Source organism: Hemitrygon akajei, chromosome 1 (assembly GCF_048418815.1).
Source record: "Hemitrygon akajei chromosome 1, sHemAka1.3, whole genome shotgun sequence".
Lineage (NCBI taxonomy): Eukaryota > Metazoa > Chordata > Chondrichthyes > Myliobatiformes > Dasyatidae > Hemitrygon > Hemitrygon akajei.
Genome location: NC_133124.1, coordinates 72,979,499 through 72,995,073, shown reverse-complemented (window position 1 = coordinate 72,995,073; position 15,575 = coordinate 72,979,499). Strand labels below are relative to the sequence as shown.

At 45.3% G+C, this 15,575-nt stretch overlaps 1 protein-coding gene across 10 annotated transcripts in view; it reads left to right on the top strand.

Annotated features, from left to right (window-relative positions):
- The window catches only part of znf521 (zinc finger protein 521), a 464,427-nt gene that overhangs the window by 385,814 nt on the left and 63,038 nt on the right, over positions 1 to 15,575 (top strand). The window lies entirely within an intron of this gene.

Here is a 15,575-nt window from a genome sequence, read left to right as displayed (position 1 = left end):
TGCTGCCCGACCCACTCAGTTCCTCCAGTGATTTGTGTATTACTTTGAAAAGATTTAAGGATGTGCTGCTCTAAATTTCCCTAAACGAATGCACTAGTCTTATGGAAAGGTTGCCCCGAGTCAAGGGTCTATAAGGAGAAGTTGGGCAGTCTGGGACTTTATTCCTTGGAGTTCGGGAGACTGAGGGATGATCTTATAGAGGTGTACAAAAACATGAGGGGCATAAATAGGATGATTGCAGCACACTAAAAATGCTAAAGGAACTCAGCAGGCCAGGCAGCATCTATGAAGAGAAATAAACAGTTGACATTCTGGGCCGAGACCCTTCATCAGGACTGGAAAGGAAGAGGGTAGAAGCCAGAATGAGAAGGTGGGGAAGGGGGAGGATTACAAGCTGGCTGCTGATAGGTGGACACCAGGTGATGGGGTAGTGGATGGGTAGGCAAGGGGGAATGAAGAAACTGGGAGGAGATAGGTGGAAAATGTAAAGGGCTGAAGAAGAAGCAATCTAATAGGAGAGGAGAATAGACCATGGAAGTAATGGAGGAGGAGGAGGAGCCAAAGGGAGGCGATATGCAGATGAGGAGAAAGGGTGAGAGGGCAACCAGAATGGGGAATGGAAGAACAGAGAAGGAGGAAGGAGGGAGAAATTACAGAAAGGCAGAGAATTTACTCCGTTTTTTTTCCCTGGGGATAGGGAATCAAGAACTAGATGGCTTAGGTTTAAGGTGAGAGGGAGGAGATTTAATAGGAACCTGAGGGGTAACTTTTTCACACAGAGGGTGGTTAATAATGTGAAATGAGATGCCAGAAGTCGCGGTTGAGGCAGGTATAGTAACAACATTTAAAAGGCATTTTGGACAGGTACGTAGATAGGAAAGGTTTTGAGGGATAATGGGTCAAATGAGGGCAAATGGGTCTGGCTTAGTTGGACTCCTTGGTTAGCATGGATAAGTTGGGCTATGACTATATGACTCAAAGACTTTACAGGGGGATGTCAGAGAAAGGTCTTCTACATAGAGAGTGGTGGAGGTGTGCAAAACACTGCTGGGGGTGATTTAGGGACATTTAAGAGACTCTTAGATAAAAATATGGATGAAAGAAAAACGGGTGGCTGTGTGGGGGGGATGTGTTTGATTGATCCTGGAGTAGGTTAAAAGGTCAGCACATCATTGTGGGCTGAATAGCCTGTATTGTTATGCATTGTTCTATGCTCAATGCCTCTATCTGCACTGAGTCCTGGGAATTCTGGTCCATGACCAGTCAAAGCAGAGAAGGAGTATTGTGGATGGGATGAAGAACCATAACTGGGGGCATGGACAATCCCATCTGAAATGATGAACCCCCTCATAAACTACCCAGTCAGTTACCTACTGCCCATCTTTGCAATCTGTGACTCCCACACAAACCTCAGAATCAAGAAAACCAAAAGACTCTGAGATATAGGAGCAGAATTAGTCTGAGTCCGTTCCACCTTTCAATCATAACTGATTTTTTTCTCAACCCCATTCTCCCACTTTCTCCCTATAACCTTTAACCCCCTTAACAATCAAGAACCTTTCAGTCGCTGCCTTAAATTTGCACAATGACTTGGCCTCCACAGCCCTCCGTGACAATGAATTCCTCAGACCCTCCAACCTTGAGTTGAAGTAATTCCTCATCTCATTCATAAAGGAACGTCCCTTTACTCTGAGGCTGTGCCCTCAAATCTTCTAGTAATGGAAACATCCTCTCCACGTCCACTCTATTCAGACCTTTCAGTATTCAGAACATTTCTATGAGGCCCCTCCCTCCCCTTCTGAACTGATGAAAGTAAGTAATCCTTGAGCCCAAGGGACCCCTTCATAAAAGAAATGAGAGGCTCTGACTCCTGGGCCAAGACTGCTTCCCACAGTCACGAGGGCAGAGAGATTGAGGTGGGTGGGAAACTCAAGCTGCCAGTCAAACATGTTGGGAAGAGAGAGTGGTCTTTGCTACTAACATTTCATAGTCTGTCCCCCAATGGTACAACGTTGTTGTGTTGCGATTAAATCGAGAATTAACAGCAGTGATCTACTGGGAGTCGGTGACAATTACGGAACATGTTGAAATGATTTTGCTTTCTTTATTGGTAGACTGTTGAGCTGTCTACATGCATGAGATAAAAGGATATTTATGCTGATTGTTGACAGTGTCTCTGGAGTGATGGCCCACTGACTGTTTCTTTGATAAAGAGTTGAAAGTTCGGAAAAGTGACAGTTCAATGCAAGAACTTGACACCAACTTAATTATAACAGGAGGGATTGACAACAGCAATGAATGGCAGGTTCTGTCATGCATTAGAAATCAGAGAAGACAGTTCCACCAGGGGTGATCAGATCTAGAGTTAGACCATAAGATATAGGAGCAGAATTAGGCTATTTAGCCCATCGAGTCTGCTCTGCTATTCACTTAGAGCTGATATTTTTCTAAACCCCATTCTCCTGCCTACTCCTGTAACCTCTAACCCCCTTACCCATCAAAGACCCACAGTATTAAACTCTGCCTCAAATACACCCAGTGACTTGGCCTCCACATCTCTCTTTTGCAATAAATTCCACAATTTAACCACCCTCTGGCTGTAAAAATTCCTCCCTATTTCAGTTCTAGAAGGATGCTCCTTTAGCCTGAGGCTGTACCCTCTCTCCCAGTGATGAATAGCATAGAAACATCCCAGAAACATCAAACACTTCGCAAATGTTAAGCCTTTCATTCCTGGGATCATTCTCATGAAATTCCTCTGGACCCAAAATTGCTCAAAATATCCTAAATGGGTATAGCCAACACCTTATAACATCCCAAAGACATCACACATTCCTCATACATTTATTAATATAAGATAGTTGCTCAGTTAGGTTACAGGGAACATTGAGAATGTGTAACACACTCCCACAGGGAGAGTTGGGATTGTGAAGTGATGTTAGTTTGGGTTCTGGGGCAGAGTCCCACTCAGGTGTCAATAGCTTCCTGGGAAAAATAGAAAAATTGATGTCTTTAGAATAATAGGCAACTGAAAGACACTGGTGTTCAAAATGAACTTGGCATCCACGTGTACAATCCACTGAAAGTTAACGTAGTTAGAGCAAACAAGTGGTGCACTGGGATTTGTGTTCTCCAGCACACAAATCCACTTGCTTTAGTCCAAGAGGATTTATGTGCCTGAGAAGACAAAATAGTCATTGCCCTGTTGAGAACAGACCTGGGACATTGCATGCAGATTTGGTCTCACTATCTACATAAGATCCATGAACAGGGGAATGGAATGGCAATTCATGAAGTGTGTCACAAAGAGCTCAGCTAGTTGGGGTGTGGTGACTGTTTGCTGTGTGGTCAAGAAGACTAGGCCGAACTCCTCACTGGAGTTTAGAAGAATGAACGATGACCTCTTTGAATTCCTCACAGGCTCGTCAAGGAAATGCAGGATTCCATTTCCTACTGGCTGGGGTGTCTAGAATCAGTAGTCACAGTGTTTGTAAAAGGGCTGTTCTTGCCTGAGTGGCAGAAGGCAAAGGGAACCTTTTTCTGGTTGAATGTGGATGATTAGTGGTGTTCCACAGGGGTCTGTGTTGGGTCCTCTGCTTTTCACATTGTATGTTAATGATCTGAATGACGGAAGTGATGCTTTTGTGGCCAGCTTTGCAGTCAATACGAAGCTGGTGAAGGGGCAGACTGTGTTGAGGAAGCAGAGAATCTGCAAAAGGACTTGGTCAGATTAGGGGAATGGGCAAAAAGGTGGCAGATGGAATACAGTTTAGGAAAATGCATGGTCATGTACACTGGTAGAAGGAATAAATGCATAGACTATTTTCTAAACAGGGAGCAAATTCAGAAATAGGAGTCCTAGTGCAGGATTCCCCAAAGGTTGAGGCATCGGTAAGAAAGACAAATGCAATGTTAGCATTAATTTCCAGAGGACTAGAATATAAAAGCAAGGATGTAATGGTGAGACTGTAAAGGCATTAGACGTACCACATTTGGAGTATTGGCTTCATATCTAAGAAAAGATCTGCTGGCATTGAAAGAAGTCCAGAAGAGGTTTACAAAAATAATCCTGGGAATGAAAGGGTTAACCTCTAAGGAATGTTTGCTGGCTCTGAGCCTGTACTCACTGGAGTTTAGAAGAATGAGGTGTGGAGCTCACTGAAACCTAGCAAATATTGAAAGGCCTAGATAAAGTGGATGTCGAGAGGATGTTTCCTATAGTGAAAGAGTTTTGGACCAGAGGGCAAAGCCTCAGAATAGAAGTATATCCCTTCAGTACAGAGATGAGGAGGAATTTCTCCAGGGGGTTCTAAATCTATGGAACTCATTGCCACAGACAGCTGTGGAGGCCAAGTCATTGGGTATATTTAAAGCAGAGTTTGATAGGTTCTTGATTTGTTAAAGGTTATGGAGAGAAGACAGAAGAATGGGATTAAAAAGGAAAATAAATCTGCCATGATCAGATCACTGAGCAGTCTCGATGGGCTGAATGGCCTAATTCTGCTCCTGAGTCTTATGGTCACCATTCAGGCCAGAGATTTCTGGTGAATCTATGGAAGGTTCTCCCCAAGGTGGCCTGTGGGTGTGCAGTAACTGAGTGTAACCATGATGGAGACTGGCAGACATGTCTCAGCTCTAGTAAAGGCATGTTAATGGTTAGTGCAGGAGAATGGGGCTGAGATAAAAGATCAGCAATGATCAGTTTAAATGAAGGGGCAAGTTTAAGGGGCTGGAGCGAAATAGGGAGGCATGCTGAGGATGCAAAGGGTTACGGAGACGGGGGGTGCATAGAGGCTGGAGGAGTTTACAATGATAGTGAAAGGTGTAAGGAGAAGAAGGGTTACAAAGATAGGGAGGGGTGTAGGGATCAGAAGGGGATACAGAAGCAAGGAGGCGTATAGAGGCTAAAGGGGGTTACTGAGACATGAAGATGTGTATGGGCCAAAGGGTGTAGGAGCCAGGATGATTAAAAGCCAGAAAGTGCCTGAAGCATCAATATTTCCTTGACAACCCCACAAACAAGCTGTTGCAACCTGTCATTCAGTGTGACAACTTGCCTGGCTTTCCGCTTCTCCAAGGGAAAGGAAACAGTTAAAGGATTTACCAGTGCTCCTCCTTGGCCTTTGTCCCAGAAAGCCAGTGATGCCTTGTGACTCTTGTTGGACTTGGCCTGCTCTCAGTGGATGCAAGAACGTAGCGGAAATTGACTAGCTCTTTCTGTTCCCGTGACTGCCCTCTGCCCAGACATGGGACTGAGGAATCCCCAACGGCCATATCTGAACATCTCATTGTTCAGACTTCCTATCATTTTCTTCTTGCAGTCCTTTTCCCTGTGTATTAACAGTCTCTGGTTTGTTGTCACTTAATCGGCCAGACAAGGAAATTAGCAAAATCTTCTAGTATTACAGCACAGAAACGGGCCCTTTGGCAAACTAGTCCATCACAACCAAGCTTCACACCTAAAGCTAGTCCCAGTTGCCCATGTTTGGCTCATAACTGTACCTTTCCTGTCCATGGACCTGTTCACATGCCTTTTATGTGTTGTCAAAGTACTTGCCTCAGCTGCTTCCTCTGGCAGCTTGTTCCATTTACTTACCACTTTATAGGTGAAAGGATTGCCCCTCAGTTTCCTATTAAATCTCTCCCCTCTCACCTTAAATGTGTCCCCTCTAGTTCTTGACCCTTATAAGAGTATCCATTATTCTCTTGAGCTCCAATGAAAACAGACCCAACATGCTCAAATTCTCTCCAGAACTTTATCCTTTGAATCCTGGCAACATCCTCATAAATCTCCCTTACACTCTTTCCAGTTTAATGTTATCTTTCCTGTTGCAGAGTGACCAAGACACCAAACACAATATTCCAAATGCAGCCTCATCGATGTTTTCTGTTCAGTGTAAGTGATGTAAATGATGTCTTTGCAGGCGTGTCCAAGATACAAGGCCCAGGTCTTTTTGTTCTAAACTCCGGGCACCTAAGGGTCAGAGGGCTCAGCCCCTTTCTAGATGGTCACAGAGCTGGCTGTGTGCATATGAGGAGCATAGCAGATAGCGTAACGCTTCACAGTGCCAATGATCGGGATTCGGTTCTCACCGCTGTCTTTAAGGAGTTTGTATGTTCTCCTCGTGATCATGTGGGTTTCCTCCAGAAGCTCTGATTTCCTCCCACATTCCAAAGACATATACTTAGTGAAGTTTAGTAAGTTGTGGGCATGCTATGTTGGCACCGGAAGCGTAGCAACACTTGCAGGCTGCCCCCACCACATCTCGGACTGTCTTGGTTGTTGACACAAACAGTGCATTTCATGGTATGTTTTCATACTTTGATATACATGTGACAAATAAAGTTTGTCTAATCCTGTAAAGCCATCCCTGGATGAGAGCTATTGGCCTTCCAAAGGAACCTGGCCTCTACCTGTCGGGATGTTGGATGGAGACTGCTGCTAATGAGGCCATTGGTGGTCTAAAGGATCTTATGCATCTGTTCAGCTGCTTCCCCTGGAATCTAAGCAGAAGCTTTTCTGCAGATATTAAATGCCTGTTCCCTTGAGTCATAACAGGCTGATATTGTCAGTTTTCTGAATATCCTAGTTCCAGGATTATATTGCCCACCTGCCAAATGTCCCTGCTCTCCCTCCTACCCAGCCAATCTCCACACTCTGCCCTCTATCCATCTATTCTGTTGACTCAGTCTTACCTACTCCCACTCCACTCTCATCTCCCCGGCCGCCCGGATCTACTCCATACACTCGTTAACCATCCCACATCTCTGAAATCCCTTTGTGTCCCGCTCCTTGCTACCTCACTGAGCTCCCCACTGTTCTCCCATGATGGGCTGCAGCTGCTCTTGTGTTGACTCTCAGTCCTATTCACCACCATAACTCTCTTTCTGCTGCGGATTCTTCTCACAGCCCTCCTCAACTATTCTCCCCATCGCTGCAGTCTCTTGACTCTTCTTCTCCCTCCTCAAAAGTCTTGACATCTTGCCCAATACACCATCTGCTGGAGGAACCCAATGGGTCAGGCCACGTCTGTGGAGGGAAATGAGTAGTCAACATTTCATGTCGGGACCTTCCATCTGAAATGACATCAATTTCCCTCCACAGATGCTGCTCGGCTGTCTAGCTGGAAGTCTGTTGCTTCACATTCGAACATTGGCAAAATTGTCGATCCAGTATCGACAGGGTGGTAGGTGATGGTGGAGGATGTTTCTATCATCCTAAATTCCCCTAGCTGGTTGTTTGTGGCTCCAGGTTCCAACATCTGCTATCCCTTATATTTTGATTGACATCGCTCCCAATATGTGAAGAGTTGGTTGTTCAACGCTGTGGACTGACCAGGGTTTGTACGGCTGTTTTGATACATATATTACTGATGAAGACATCTGTAATTGCCCCTGAACAACTTAAGTCAGCACAATGGCCCAGCAACTAGAATTGACACTTCGTGGTTCCAGAGAACCGAGCGGTGCTGGTGCTGTCTGCGTAGAGTTAATCCATTTTCCCCAAGTAGCTGATTCAGTTTCCTCGCATATCCCAGAAATGAGCAGTCTGGTAGAATTCTGTGTATTTCTGGTGGTCCCGTTACAAGAAGGACAAAGAGGCTTTGGAGAGGGTGCAAAATGCTGCCTGGATGAGAGGACACGAGAGGGTGGATACACTTGGGTAGAATTCTCTGGAGCAGTGGAGGCTGAGGTGAGGCTTGATTGAAGTTTGTAAAACTGAGGCAGGAACAGGGTAAGCAATCAGTCCTGCACTCTTCTGTCTTCTTTCTTCTACATTGGTTGCTTGCTGTAAATTGCCCCCAGGTGTGAGTAGGACACACAGGGAGTAATCAGGTAATTAGTGTGGCTTTCTGAAAAGAAGATCCTGCCTGACCAATTTATTTGACTGAATTTTTTCAAGAGGTAACAGAATGTTCTGTTAGTAGGCAGTGTGGTTTATGTAGTCTGTGTGGACTTAGTGAGGCCTTTAACAGGGTCCCACGTGGAAGAATGGCCCAAGAGATTTGAGTCCATGGGATCCTAGGCAAATTAAATCCAATATTGACAAGGTGATGGGCGATGGTGGACGCCTGTGGCCAGCGGTGCACCACAGGAATCAGTGCTGGGACACTTACTGTTTATTATACACATTAACAAATTGGACATGAGTATAGGAGATGTGATTCATAAATTGCAGAGGGCATGAAATTAGTGACATTGTTGAAAGTGGGAGGCAAGTCTTAGACTACAGAATGATATTGATCAGTTGGTAAAATGGCAGATGAAACTTAATCCTGATAAATGCAATGTCATGGCTAAGTAGTGATGGTTATAACATCATGGCCTTTGGCCCGCAACGTTTGTGCTGCACAAAACAGCAAGTTAAATTAATCCCTTCTGCCTGCCTGCGCATGACCCATATCCCTGCATTCCCTGTGTCTGTCTCATCACTATCGTATCTGCTTCCACTGCCAGCAACATTCCTAGGAATGAGCATAGAGTAGTGGGCCAGACTTGAGGGGCTGAATAGCCTCCAGTGTTAACTTTTGTTGATTTCTACTTGTGATGCAGAACGATAAAACCAAATATACTTCTTGTCAAGTAACAAGAATTATTGTGTATTCCCTAACCCAGTTATTGAAGCAGATTAAGATCACCTGATGGCATCAGAAAGGAGAGAGAGGAAAAGAGCAGAATCTTTCTCCATTATTTGTATTCCTTTCTCGACACAGCTCTGCTCTAATCCCCATCGAGTTGTACAGAACAATTGCGAAGTATTGACAATGCAGGCAGACCATGAATTTCAACGCAGTACAAGCACTACACCATGGTGTTGTACTCTCCGTCTGCCCTTGGCTGATCCTGCCACCTCTTCCCTGATCCTCACATCTCCAGACTAGGGTGTCTGCTACTGATAACTCTCTCACTCACTCTTGTGATCAATGCAGCAGCAACTTGTGTTTACACAGTTCCTGTGGATGCTGCTGTACATTCCAGCAGTGTTGCTAAATAAATTGAGTGGAGTTTCAGGTGGTGGATGAAGTGCCGTTGTGGATGGTGTCAAGCTTCTGGTATATTGTCGAAGCTCAGCTACCAGAGAAGTGTTTCTGTGGTAGAAGGCAAGCTCGGTCTGACCTTTATCCAAGGCTGTTTCCCGTCACAGTGATCCTGTTAGCTGGCTCCCAGCTCCATTAATCCAGGTTCAGCCCTGATCGCCAGTCCTTCATGTGGAGTTTGCACGTTCTCCCCGTGACCGCATTCATTTCCCCAAGTGCCCTGGTTTCCTCCCACACCCCAAAGATACACGGATTTCTGGGTTAATTAGCCACTATAAACTGCCCCCAGGTACGAATAACTGGTAAAATCTGGGGGGAATAAAATGGGATTAGTGTATGAGCCATGTAAGTGTTTGTTTGATGATGGGCATGAACTTAGTGGGATAAACAACCTGTTTCTGTGCTCACTGACTCTAGTCTGACCCCAGCCGAGGTGACAGGAAGGTTGTAAGAAAGAGGTAGAAAATCAACAAGATTTCAGGATGGGCTTCCAGTGAAGGTTTATTGGAGCCTTTGCCATTAACAGCAGAGCGATGGAAATCAGGAAGAGCCTGTGACTGAGCACTCTTTAAGTCTTCCTGATCTCAAAGGGCTATTACAAGAGAAGGGAGAGGTTACCAAAAGACCGTAACACATAGAAGCAGAATTAGGCTGCTCAGTCCATCGATTCTACTCTGCCATTCAGTTATGGCTGATTTATTATCCCCCCTCAGTCCTATGTTCCTGCCTTTCCCCCATAACCTTTGATGCCCCGACTAAGAACCTATTAACCTCCGATTTAAATGTACCAAATGACTTGGCCTCCACAGATTCATCACTCTCTAGCTAAAGAAATTCCTCCTCATCTCAGTTCTAAAGGAATGTCCCTCCATTCTGAGACCTTTCAATATTTGGCAGTTTTCAATGAAATCCCCCTCATTTTTTTAAACTCCAGCAAGAACAAGCTCAGAGCCATCAAAGGTTCCTCATATGTTAACCTTTTCATTTCTGGGATCATTCCCGTTAACCTCCTCTGGATCCTCTCCAATGCCAGTACATTCTTTCTCAGATGTGGAGCCCAGAACTACTCACAATACTCTTAAGTGCCGTTTGACCAATGTCTTATAAATCTTCAGCATTACATCCTTTTTCTATATTCTAGTCCTCTTTAATGAATGCTAACATTGCTGTCCTTCCTACCAACCAACTTGATATGGAGGGGGGGGTTGTATGGCTATCCTGGATATCTAGACCAACAGGCTGGTTACAGGTGAAGGGCCAGGTTGTGTCTCTGTCCTGATTCTATGCTCTGGTGTAACGTGACTTGTAGGAGAACGGGTTGTAAATGCTCTGGACCGTACAGACTGCTGCTGTCTCTATATTTTTTAAAGCTGACAGACTAATGCTGCACAGCTAATACTGTCAAGAAAAACAAAATATACTCTGTGTATTTCCTGACAGCGAGCACCATGTACCGTTAGCTCTGTCAGAGTTTCAGTCTAAAGAATTCCTGAGTGTTTGAAGGCAGTGGGAGAGATTGTATGGTCTTACCCTGACCTTTTGGCCACTTTAACAAGGAAAGTTTAGGGCAAAAGAAAACCAGAATTGATATGAAAATTATGTGACCAGAGGCAATATTGGACCGGTTTATTATTGTTGCATTTACTGAGATACAATGAAAAACTTTTGTGTGGCATCCAGACAAATCATTCCATACATACCTGCCTCAAGGTAATACAAAAGAAAAGGGAATGTAGAATATACTGTTACAGTTACAGGGAAGGTTTGGTGCAGTTAAACATATAAAGTGCATGGGCTGCGATGAGGTAGATTGAGAGATCAAGAAGTAATCTTTTAGCGTATGAGGGAGTGTGATTAGAGTGAGATAGACGCTGTCCTTGACCCTGGTGGTACGTGCTTTCAGAATTTTCTACTGCCTGATGGGAGGGTGGAGAAGAGAGAATGTCTGGGGTGGGTGAGCCTTTGATTATGCTGGCTGCTTTACTGAGGCAGTGAGAAATGTAGATAGAGGGGAAGATGCTTTCCATGATGTACTGAGCCATGTCCACAACTCTCTGTAGTTTCTTACGGTCACGGGCCGAGCGATTACCATAGCAAGCCATGATGCACAAGGCTGGAATGCTTTCTATATCTGTAAAAATTGGTGAGGGTCATCAGGGACATGCTAACTTCTGATTAGATAGAGACGCTGGTAAGCTTTCTTAGCCATAGTGGTAGGACCAGGACAAATTGTTGGTGAAACTTACACCTCGTCCACATCCAATCAACATATTTTGCTGCCTCATTTAGGAAAGAGAAAAGAGTTTCATTAGAAAGATGACAATATAAGAAGCAGGATAAGGGTTGGACACTCAGATTCCATGCTCCATCGTTCACCAGGAATGCAACCACTCTGGGCTTGGTCTCAGCTCTATCTCTCTCCTTATTCCTTGTAATCCCCAGCTCCCCATGGACATGTAAGTTCCCCACAACCTTGATCACATTCCATGACTCCATCTGCACAAGTCTCCCAGGGAGAAAATGCCAATTCTACCTCTTCTTCTCCATCTGGAAAGAGCGACCCCTTTGCACTAAACCTCTGCCTCTTTGGCCTACATCACTTCACTGGGGAGAACATTCCCTTACCCTCCTCCTGCAGAATCTTGGAAGGTTTAATAAAGTCAGTTTTCAATTGTCTGAACTCCAATAAGTGTGCACCAAGCTGCATTTGTGGGGGATAGGAATAGTCAAAGTTTCGGGTTGAAACCCTGCATCGAAAAGGTCAGCAGTTCCCTTGCCCCCGTCAGTTGCTGCTTAACCTGCTGAGTTCCTCCTGCATTTTGGTTTTGGCCTCAAGTTCCAGCATCTGTAGTCTCCTGTGTCTGCGCTGGGTCCCTCTGCCCTGTGCAGCTTCCCCCGGTCCACACCATCTCCCTCCAACTATCTAATCTACAGCTGCATGGACTGAGGTTACAGTGGAGGAGCTCTCCACAACATACTGAGTGCCACAAGGGGAATTAACCTGACTTGGACCAAAATTAGAGGAATGTCAAATATTCACAAACATTTGAAGGAAGGTGCAACCTTATGTCAACAATTAAGCCTGCGGTGAGCAGGTCTGCTTATTTCAAAATCTTGCTTTAACATTTACAATGACTGCCTGTGTTTAAAAGACTTGTATACTGACAGCTTTTCAAATGTAATATCAAAAACAGTTTGAACATTTACAGACAGGGAACAAAATGGGAAATATGAGACAAAAGAATGATTTTGTGACTGATCTGCAATCCAATGCTATCAGGCCATTTTTTAGTATTGGTATTGGCTTATTATATTATTGAAGTACAGTACATATATATCACCATATACAGATTCATTTTCTTATAGGCATATTCAATAAGTCTATAATAGAATAATAACCATAGTAGAATTAATGAAAGATCTCACCAAACTAAGCATTCAACCAGTGTGTAAAATACAACAAATTATGCAAATATAAAAAAGAAATAATAATATACAAATAATCTATAAATATCAAGAACATGAGATGAAGAGTCCTTGAAGGTGAGTCCATAGTTTGTGGGAACATTTCAATGATGGAGCAAGTGAAGATGAGTGAAGTTATCCCCTTTAGCTCAAGAGCCTGATGGCTGAGGGGTAATAACTGCTCCTGAGCCTGGTGGTGTGAGTCCTGAGGCTCCTGTACTTTCTTCCTGATGGCGGTAGTGAGAAGAGAGCATGACCTGGGTGATGGGGGTCCTTGATGATGGATGCAGCTTTCCTGCAATAATGCTTCATGGTCAACAGGTGCAATTTCATAACAAAGTAGATTGTGAGGCCAAGAGTGCATCTTATCGTATGAGAGGTCTGTCCAAGAGTCTGATAGCAGCAGGATAGAAGTTGTCCTTGAGCCTGGTGCTTTCAGGCATTTGCATCTTCTGTCTGATGGAAGAGGGAAGAGGGGAGAAGAGAGGATGTTCAAGGCGGGCGGGGCGTTGGCTGATGCTGGCTGCTTTAAAGAGGCAGTGAAAAGTATAGAGGGAGTCCAGAGAGGGGAGGCTGGTTTTCGTGATTTTGATTTGATTTAGCGATGCAGTGCGGAGTAGGCCTTTCCAGCCTTCGAGCCCTGCTGCCCTAGAAACCCCACAACCCCAATTAATCATAACTTAATCAGGGACAATTTACAATGACCAGTTAACCTAGCTGGTACCTCTTTGGACTGTGGAAGGAGCCCAGAACAACCCAGGGAAAACCCATGCATTCTGTGGGAAGGACATACTGAGACGCCTTACAGAACAGACTGGGCCAGGATTGAAATCTGATCTCCAGAATGCGCCAGTCTATAACAGCGTCACACTAACTGCTACCATACCTTGAGTGATGCTCCGAGCTGTGTCCACAACTCTTTGCAGAGTTCTCTGGGAGTCTCAAAGCCCAAAGCATCATCACTCGATTTCATTCACTCCCTCTCAGCTCCAAATGTTCAACTGAGTCCTGGGATTCTGTAGCATTTAGGTGAGAGAATTTCAATTTGCCACTTCCCTTTTGTGACACAGAGCTTGGGAAAACTATCAGTGTGTGCTGTGGCTCGAATAGGGAGTTCACCCCGCAGGGTAGATAAAGGAGAACAGGTAGATGTTATGTACTTGGATTCCATCAATGTAAGAACAACAACCTTTCCATCGATGTTCGCAAAACTATAAAGGCTGATCATTGACTTCAGGAAGTCTGGTGGACGGAGCACACACCCATTTGTATCAATCGCACTGAAATGGAGATGGTTGTGAACTTCCAGTTCCGAAGATGTTCAAGCAAATAGATGCTGTGGCTAATATGGGAGGGGTAATACTGAGGGGGGTGTCACACTGTGGAAAGGGCAGTACTGAGGGAATACCACACTGTGGGTAGGGAAGTACTACGTGAGTGTCACACTGTGGGAGGGACAGTACTGAGGGAGAGTCACACTGTCTGTGTGGCAGTACTGGGAAGGTTACACTGTGGGGGGGCAGTACTGAGGGGGGTTACACTGTGGGGGGGCAGTACTGAGGGAGTGTCACACTGGGAGGGACAGTACTGAGGGAGTGTCACACTGTGGTGGGACAGTACTGAGGGGGGTTACACTGTGGGGGCAGTACTGAGGGAGTGTCACACTGTGGGGGGGCAGTACTGAGGGGGGTTACACTATGGGGGGCAGTACTCAGGGAGTGTCACACTGTGGGAGGGACAGTACTGACGGAGGGTCACACTGGGGGGGCAGTACTGAGGGAGTGTCACACTGTGGGGGGACAGTACTGAGGGGGGTTACACTGTGGGGGGCAGTACTGAGGGAGTGTCACACTGTGGGGGGCAGTACTGAGGGGGGTTACACTATGGGGGGCAGTACTGAGAGAGGGTCACACTGTGGGAGGGGCAGTACTGAGGGGATGTCTCACCATGTGGAAGGGACAGTACTGAGGGAGTGTCAAACTGTGGGAGGGACAGTACTGAGGGAGGGTCACACTGTGAGGGGGCAGTACTGAGAGAGGGTCACACTGTGGGAGGGGCAGTACTGAGGGGATGTCTCACCATGTGGAAGGGGTGATACTGAGGGAGAACATGGCTGAGATTTGTCATTTGTGAACAGGCCCTTGGCAGCTGAGGTGAAGAGAACCTGGAAAACTGACACTGAAATCCAGAGGTGTTCTGCACAGTTTCTGTTCGAAGTAGCCCTAGGCCAGATTTTAATCTCCTGCCCTGTTTGCATTCTTTATGTTGTGGTTTTATTTTACCTCTTGACTGTAAGACCCTCCCTCCCACATCATCCTCCACACCTCACTGTCATTTCAATCTTACTTTCAGTATGTGATTTTTCTCCCTAAACTTGTCACTGTTTGTGATGAGTATCGTCAATAAGTCTGCAGTCTGAGGACGCTGATAATTGCTTCCAGTCTCATTTGAGGAGGGTGGGTAATAGGGAGGCAAGAGCAGAGACATCTTCCTTCAGAAAGCTGTCACGGGTTGATAAGGAAATTTGAACAGATTTAATTTCTGATCCCCGGACCGTGTGGAGTGAGAATGAAATGATGCTATCTGTTCAATTCGGCGAGTACGTTGTGAATACCGGTGGTGAGGCTGCTGGACGTGTGTGGGATGGCACAGTGCAGGAGAGTTCTCTGCAGAGCCTGTGATTTAAAGGAAATCAAGTCAGACATCAGGAGCTGCCTACAAGCACCAGTTCCTTTCTGCAGCAGCTTTGATGTGCTACTTTAATAGGATCACTATGTGAACCCATCACACGTTTTATAATCAATAGGCATCATAGTCATCAGTGCTTTGTTGTTGAAAGCTCTTTACAGACAAAGCAGTCTTGTGTCAGCTGTGTTTTTGCTTAGCAAAGATTCTTCACATATATTTAACCTGAAATCATTGGGAGAGGTTGGGCAAGCAGGAACTTTATCTCTTGGAGCAAAGGAGAATGAGGGGTGACCTTTAAAGGGGTGTAAAAAATATGATAGGATAGATAGGATGAATGCACTTAGTCTTTTTCCCAAGGACAGGGAACTAAAAACAACTTCTTCC